Source organism: Bidens hawaiensis, unplaced genomic scaffold (genome assembly GCF_021521415.1).
Source record: "Bidens hawaiensis isolate Kalapana, Puna unplaced genomic scaffold, B.hawaiensis_p1.1 tig00006635_1, whole genome shotgun sequence".
In the NCBI taxonomy this organism is placed as follows: domain Eukaryota; kingdom Viridiplantae; phylum Streptophyta; class Magnoliopsida; order Asterales; family Asteraceae; genus Bidens; species Bidens hawaiensis.
The window spans coordinates 735250-744718 of record NW_027491449.1 but is presented as its reverse complement, the minus strand read 5'-3'; positions in this window follow the sequence as shown (position 1 = coordinate 744718).

Below are 9469 nucleotides of genomic sequence, written 5' to 3'. Positions count from 1 at the left end.
TTTAATTGTGCACGGTTAACTGTTATATATATATATATATATATATACATATATATTCGTTAATTTACCGTATAAATAAATCTAGTCGGTATTTTAGTTAACCTATGTATTTTCTAAGTTGGGCTTGTTTTTAAACTTAAGATAATAGGCTAGTTTGTTTTAAATTAGATATGGGCTTAGCATCATGTAGGCTTAGTTAATTCAGGCCCAACAGTCCACCATCTTAGCCCAACTGTCCATTATGGTATCTGGGCCCAACTGGACTCAAGCCCAGAACCCAACAGAGAACTGTGGCTGAGAACTCTTTGCAGAGAACCCATGTTGACTGAGAACCCTTGTGTTGACCGAGAACCTATGCTTTGACTGAGAACCCTTGGTCACCGAGAACCCAGGTCACCGAGAATTCTCGTCGACCGAGAACTCTCTTTGACCGAGTTCTCGTGTCTGATGCTATCAGCCCTTGTTTTCTATAATTAAATCCATTCTAGGCTCCATTAACGGTTAAGGGTCCAAAATTACTCTTTTAACCACCTATTACCCATTCTCCATAAACGTTTTACATCCGTCATCATTCCCTTATCAAGATTTAACCCGTTTCTAGCATAAAGCTCGAACCTTTATTACTTTCAAAACCCGTTTTTAGGTATACAGTTTAAATCTTTATTGGTCTTAAACCCATTTTAGCTTGGTCCTTAGCTAATGAGTAGATTAAGTCCATATTTATCATCAATTTTGCGACTTTATGATTTGTCTAGGCCCGATCTACTCTAGGTTTGAGTTTCATGATTATTCGTTCATAAAAACATAACCTTTAAAATCAAGGACATACCTTTATGTGCTTATTAGGTCACGGTTAACTTGGTTATGAACTTGGATCGTGTAACTTGCTTGAATATCGAAGATTAATCAAGAATCTTTGATCGTTTGGTCTTGGATCTCGTTTTCGCTCTTACGGCCGTGAGGGTGTGTTTAAGGGTGTGTGTTTTGAGTGTGTAGAGAACAAGATGGATAAGATGTATGGAAATGGAAAGGATTAGGGTTTAAGGGGTATTTATACTCCCTTAAGCCAATGGACCTAAAGCCAATCTTTCCTTTTTGGTCCATAATTAATTCCATCTTATTAGCCTTCTTACCTTCCATCTTTATTATTATATTATTTCTTTATGAACTTAAGTAAACTTTCCCATCGTAATAAATAATATATTAAATGATTATTCGAAATTTTGGGATGTTACAATAACTTTTTCATACAAGTAAAACAAAGTACAAGGAAAAATAAATAGTTCATTTAACTAATAACCTAAATGGTCCGAAATAAAATAACGTCAAACCTTGAATCAACCAATTATCAAACATATTGCATTGCATAAAATATATTTTGTCAGCACGTATGTTGGTGAACAATTCCACAATTTTGTATAATATATAATATAACGCAAATCCATAACTCATGTGAAACCGTAAATAAAAGCGACAATTGAGGTATATAAATCGTAAGTATATGAGGCTCCTTTATAATAGGTAAAACTAACAAATTACAATGAGGATCGTGTGATCATACTTGTTGAGGATGAGGTTGAGGCCAACCAACAAAACAATAAACATTTAACAATTACTCATATGAGAAATATAACACACAGTCGGGCAATTATTTTAAGCAAGACATAACCTAGAGCTTGTGGTTTTAGGATCCAAGTCTTAATTTTTTTTGTTTAAATACGTATGCAATCTACCCCCAAAGTATAGAAGAGAAAATTGGGATGAAGTTACTCACTTTGAAAAGCTGACGTTGATGAACAAAAACTTAGAATAAATCCTCAAGTAAGCGAGCCCGACGATCGATTAAATGTGTGTGTCCTAGATTGAAAGTCCTTGAGTTAATTTCGAGTCTTTGAGGATGAAATATAAATGGTATAATGGTTCATAATAACAAGGCTTGGGCTTTTGGGATTTTAATTTATATTTTACAAAATGCGGTTAATTAAAGTAAGGATAAAATAAAATGAGATTTACAAGAAATCAGGTATTTGATGTTTAGTTTTACTCAACTTTTGTTAAGTTTTACAGAGGGGAGTTGGTTTAGTGCAAGTGTATACGATCCTGCTAATGTAAACATCAAGAACTGACTTTTAACAATTTGTCCAGTTTATTCGGTTCGAGACTTGATAAAGTACCAAATCCAAATCCAACTTACCATAATATTAAAATATATGAATTACTTCAATAAAATCAGTAACTTAAACAAGTTGGAGAATTTGTATCAATTAAAGTCCCTACTCAGTTTTAAGCGAGTGCTTGTCGTAACTTGGCCCGATCTTAGTATAAGACCAAGTTTGGTCCCAACACACCATAATCATGAAAAATATAAATAATACAAAATGAACATAAGCTAAGAAGTTAGGATGATTTTTGGTGGTTTGAACGGTGACTAACTTATTAAAACGAGAAGTTCGATTTTACTCGATTTTTTATCTGAAACTTGGTTCAAGACAATATTTGTTATGGTTGCACCTAACTCATTTTAATCGATATTATTTTTTATTAGTTGGCATATTGATCACATACCTTATTAAAAACCATATTATAAATTTGTATCCCTTCTATTTATTGATATGATTTTGTTATGGTCAATGTTGTAAAAGTCGCAAGGTGGTCCCTAGGCGGCCGAGCCCCTTGGAGGGAGTACTCGGAGTACTCGGGGAGTACTCGGACATGGTAAATATAAAGAAAATTAATATTTGGTTATTATATATATTTCAAATATCATAAGTTTACTAATATTTATAACAAAATAGGTGAATCTCAATATAAATAAAAGAGATACATTTTTAAATACAAAATATTCTAAAAATTACTAATCATTAGTTAAAAAAATGATATTTGTTCTTTAATATTATTGAAATAACAATTATGTTTTATTTTTTTTAGTCAAAATCGGTCCAAGTTCACCGATAAGATGTAATTCTGGCTAAGGTTGACCACATTTGACCGATTCTTAGTAACTAGGCGGATTTACAGAAACTCGCCTCGATGACATACCTTGTAGCGAGTACTCAGAGAGTACTCGGCCTTGTAATCCTACTTTTACAACATTGGTTATGGTTACACCTAACTTATTAAAAACCATTCAACTTATAATAAACCATTATTATTTTAAATTTATAAAACGTTTTACATTATAGTCGGTGTAAAATTACCGTTTTTATTATTTTGTCTATAAAACAACGCTAGTTTCCTTATAATTTACAATGGATTTGGATAATTATTCAAAATAAAACGGTGTTCTGCATTATATTCAACGGTTGGACCTCACAAGGTTGTAAATCGTTTTTTAGACCGGTGTTAATAGACGTTTTTGTAGTAGTGTATACTATTTGTTTCTGTTAATATTAGTCAACATATAGTAAGTTTAAACCAAATACATGTATAGAGTGAATAAATTGTCTTGGTGATATTATGTCATGTAAAAAAGAATACAAATTATCAAATCATAAAACTTCTTAATATGACATATAATTAAACATGACGTACAAAAAAGTCATAGAATATAATCATTTCTACGAAAGATATAACTCAAACATTGGAATTTTTAAAATCAAAATACATGATGCACATTAAGAGACACATATAAATTGAAATTCAAGTTAAAATCTTAATTCAAACGAATCATAAACCATTGAATATATTCAGTAAGAACATTAAAATGTGTGTAAAGAGCATTTTATCAAACACAGGCATGAACTGAAAATAAATCGCTAAAATCGAATTACAATCGATAAAATTGAATTACAATCGATTAAAATAATCCATCATTAAAATGATAATTGATATACAGAATAAAAGCAATATTTACGAAGATAATCGATTTATAAATGCATCCCTAAAATTCATATAATCAGACGAACACAAAAAATAAATGAAATAGAACGTTATTTATATTTACAATTTTGGCATTGGTTAACTCAAATTGAATATGGAACGCGAAAGACATGGAGAATTCGATGAAATTAAAAATGTTTAAATTTTTTTTAACCGGAATGATATTGTAATTTATTTAAAGGATTAATAACAAATAACATATTTTCTAAGTTACATGGATTAGTAAGAATAATTTGTGTTTTAAAAGAAATCAAATGGATGGTTATGAATATATACATATTAAGGAAAACAAATGTTAGCATCAATTCATCCTAGTTGAGTTGGTAAGGCACTAACATTTTAAAAGCAATGTAGTGAGTTTGATTTCCACCAACAACATATTTTTCTTTTTATCATTCCGGTTCAAACATGTAAAAATTGAACAATTTTAAGTAAACCAAAGTAGATAATGAATTGGAATTTGTTAAATTAGAAACTTGTACACTTGGCAGGTGGAGAGCCTAGTTGAATATCATGTAAACTATATGTCTTCTTTTAATAGTATAGTTATATTATATTAAACAGTTACATCTTAATCATTCAGAAGAGGTAGCCTCTTAATGACTATTAAGAGGTTACCAAGCAGTCCATGAGACTAAAACTCAAGACTTTCCAAACTCCTTTTAATATAAGGTGTTTAAAAGCTTTAATTTTACCAATAAACCAACAACCCCTTAGTTAATAATGTTTGGATTTTGGAACCACTCTCAATACTCGAGTAAGTCTTTTTGAAACGGGCACTCGACGCTTTAGGTCTGACTCACTCAGAAACACCATCAATGATAAAATCCATCATTATGGAAAAACCCTTTTAAATCAGTTTCGAACCAACCTTAAAAACTCTTAAATCTTAACCATCATCTTATGAAATTAATTTAGAAGACCAATTCCAACTAAATGACTGGAATAGGTGGGCCAAATCTCAATTTATGTGGTTGAATTTTAGGTAGAGTATCAAACAAAATGGACAAAGCGTCCCTCTTTATGCGTGTGGGGGGCTCGGTGCATTGCAAAATGGCATTTTGCTACCATTATATTTTATATTAGTTATATATAAATATTGTAATTTTAGTTTACACTTCATTTCCCTTGACTTTGTGTTCCACCCATACTTCGAACTTTCCTTAGATTTTTTTAAACGGACCCGACCATCATGAAGACGACAATGATACTTTTCTGAAATAGAAGCGTCTCTCCCTTCTAACCACGAACCGTGGTTAGTCGTGGTTAGAAGGGAGAGACGCTTCTATTTCATAAAAGTGTCATTGTCGTCTTCATGATGGTCACTCCATGCATACACAAAGAGATTGTTAAGGTTTGAGAGAGTGAGCTGAATGCTTTACTGTTTGGCGGGCTTTCCTATTTATAGTTAGAGGTGAGGAGTGTTATAACCATCGGGTCACGTGTCAAACATGAAGACCTAAGTCCACTGTAGCACGTTGTTGAGTGAAGTTTGTCTATTACCCAGCAGCCCAAGCCCTCACTCTCCTAAAATAGAAAACTCATACCTGCGACCAGAGAAAGGAAGGGAGCGCCATACCCGTTCAAGCCTTCCGGCTGTGTACAACAAGTTGGCTTCCCACACCAGCTCCACTATATAAACACATCTTAACATTTCATTTTCGACCATAACTTCTCCTTTCGTCTCTTTCACTCGATATACTTATAATCTCTTCGACGAACATCTAACTTATTCTCACTCTCACGTCAGAGGCTGGTCACATGAGACCCTCTCCTACAACAAGACTAACGATTTATATGTTATACAGAACCCTTTAAACCTCTAACCCTCTGGAGTTGTCCATACCTTCCCTCCTATTATTTGTGGCATCAACAATACACGTCCAACTTAACAGCGCTAGGTTATAAGCCATTTGCCAACTTTTCTTTAGTATCTTCATAAATGATGATCTTATTATATAAAATATATAAATTAGGATTTTCTCTAATATTATCTATCCCTATTATCTATGAGTTGGTTTGATTAGGTTCTTTATATATATGTATACGTGGGACATGTTATTTTATAGAAAGGGATACAAATCAGAATGAGGAGAGCAATTTGCAGGAAAAAAAATTCTAAAAAGTAATTAATAAATCGTAACTAAAAATTTATTAAATAAACGAAAAAGTAAAAACACAAAAATAATTTCACTGTCTGTCTCGTTCTAAAAAAAGATACAACGTTGAAGAAAAGAGATCATTATGTCTTTTATTTATTATTGTGTTTTTTATTTATTTTCGTCATTTATTGTGTATTTTTTCCTTAACATTGTGTCTTTTTTTCTTGATATTGTGTTATATTACTCAACTTTGTGTTATATTATGTTAGGCATTGTGCAATACTTTGCGATCTATTGTTTTTTTATTTATCACTGTGTTTATTCTTTATCTTCGTCAACGTGCCTTTTTGCTCGACATTGTGTTTTTTCATCGTTTTTATTCTTTTTTTTTTGTTTTAACGGGAGTGACAGATGAAACATTTAGCTTTTTTTAAAATTTTTCATTTTTTATTCATACTTTGATTTATGGTTTTTTTGTTTTGTTTTGTTTTTTTTATTTTTTAGGGGTTTTTGTTTTTTTGTCACAAATCCTTCTCACCATTTTCATTTTTATCTCCCTTTGTATTTTAATTTTTCCCTATATCAAGTTATTTTTCAAAGGGTACAAAAAGGACAATGATGAGAATGATTTGTAACCACAAGAAAACTCATAAAAATAATGAAAAATTAATAAAGAAAATCATATCTCAAAATTTAATAAAAAAAACAAAAAAAGTAAAGACACAAAAATGTTTCCACCATCTTTCTCATTCTAAAAAAACAATGTTTGATGAAAAAATATTATTGTTCATTTTTATTTATCATTGTGTTTTGTGTTTATTTTCGTCATTGATTATGTCTTTTTTCCTTGACATTGTGTCTTTTTTTTTTCCTGATATTATGTTATATTACTCAACATTGTTTTATATTTTGTTCAGCACTGTATTATATTTTGCGAGTTATTGTGTCTTTTTTATTTATCATTGTGTGTTGTTTATTTTTTGTTATTGTGTCTTTTTTGTTGGCATTATGTAGTTCCGTCAATTTTTTTTGAACGAAAATGACGGGGAAACATTTTAACATTTTATTTATATTTTAAGTTATGATTTTTTTATTATTTTGTATTCATGTTTATTTTAACTTTTTCAAAACAATTATAAGTATATACTATTGAGTAAATAATTCAATTAATGTATATGAGTAAGGAAAATGAAAATTAAAACATCTGTCTATTTATAATATTTTATTAGTAATGAATATTACTTTTATTATCTCTTAAATTGTTATGATTGAGATTTTAAAAGAATACATGGCACATGACAATATAAGGGATTAGAAATTTGTCACGTAGAATTAAGAGGAGTTAGAAAAGGCCAAGTGACATTAATAGTTCTTTTTGGTTATGAAGTAAGATTATTTATAAAAATAAGTTGTTAATAATACGTAATACCTTATAGGGATCTATTTTTCTCTTTTTCTCCTTGCTACAAATCTTGACAGGTTCTCGGTCATTATTCCCCATCGCTCTCTTGTATGACACTTTTTTTTCTCTTTTTATCCCTCTAGTGCTTCCCGGTGGACACTTGTACAAATATAGATTAGGTTCTATATATTCTTTTCTTGTTGCCATCATGTTGCTACTTTTGTAGTTCTTGTCGTCGCAGTGATAACTCAGGTCACAATTACTTATTTGTTGTGCCTTTTGTTGTCACTGGGGATTTACATTTTGCCACCACTAAGCTTTTTTAATATTTAAAGTTTTAAAATTTTCTTTTTTCTTATTTTTTTCTAATATTGGTTTTTTTCTTCTCTAACGTTGATTGTTTTCCGCTCTTGTCTAAACGCTCTTGTCTAAGCGTCTAATTTCCTCTAGCTTGCATAGTGGGGGAGCATTGGATAAAACATATTACATAGAAACTTGAGTTTATAGTTATATTATTGCTATTGTGAAATTAAGAAATGATTTTATTGGATTTTAACGAGATTATTAAAGTCATATAAACCCATTTATATGGAAAGCGCGACGGATTAATTAGTTTAAAATCTTGTTATATAAAATAATATAAAACCCATTTTATATGTAAAACCTAAGCTCCGGATCCATATACGAATTTACATGCTTACCAAAACCAACATCCATAGAGGGTTTATGCAATATAACCTTTCAAGATGCAAGAAGATGAAGGAGATGACGGTTTGAACGTCTAGCCTTCAATGGAGAAGAGCCTCAAGCTTGTATACCCTCCAAGCTTTCAACAAACACCTTGCTTGCTAGGATTTGATAACACTTGCACTTGAAAGCTCCTCCTTGATTATTCTTCTTATTGGCCGAAATCGAGAGAGAAGAGAAAGATAGAGTTCTTGTGTGTGTGAGAGAGAAAGTGAGAATGAATAATAACTCATCTACCAACTAGATTCATTGCATGTTTTGGTAAATAACAAAACATTAAAGACAAGAGAGGGGGGAGGGAGATGCCCCCCCCCCCCCCTCTCTCTTTTGTTTTCCCACCAACAATTCAAATCTCATTTTGTTATTATTTGTTACCTATGCTATGTTAAAATATAATGTAACATAGCGTAGTATGTATCATGCATTATGCGGCATATCTTTAATACTTGTTATTTAACAAACTTAAACAACAACATGAAATGTCTTCTCTCAAACTATAAATTATCCATATAATTTATATATTACACAAGTACAAATATCTAGAAACCCATTTCTAGATATTCTAAGTGTTGATATATATTTGTTAGATCATATCTTAAATAAATATCATGGTGTTTGTCTAGCTTGTTATTGGGTATGACCCGACTTGGATCTTAACGTACTAGCCACATCAACTCTAAAATGTGTCTTGGGCAGACCGATTCCTACAATCTCCCACATGCACAAGATACATAGAAGATTGATGCAAGCATCAAATACCGCCTAACAACGGTTTACTACCCCTAATACGTATGACGAAGTGTCATTCAATAACATCATCCCCTTCAAGTCCCTTACTTGAAATGATTTAGGTGAATCCATCATTTATCCTTTTGCCACATATGTCATGTCAAATCCAAAGACACAGAGTGATCATTCCTTGTTAATTTAACTTACCAGGCCTTAGACATCTCACTCTCAACGAATAAGAGGGACAAATCCCCTATTGACTACATACGTCTCTTATAATCACCTCATATCATACCCAGTCTTAGCCTTATGCACCGTCATGTTTCAAAGCGGCGAAGAACTAAGTCAAAGCATAATATTTTGTGAATATCAAGACCCAATATGTATCTCAGGTTGGAGGATACTATGATATTCGCCTTTACTCAAATTTACTTATAACCACCAATCATAAGGATTCCATGTTGTAACATTTGAGGGCGGGTCAGTCGAATATTTATATCCCATAAATATCTATGAACCTTGGAAGCAAACCCTTGCTCTATATTCATACCTTATGAATATCCACCAATCCAAGTTCATAATAGTCTTACCTTCATATTTGTTCCCACAA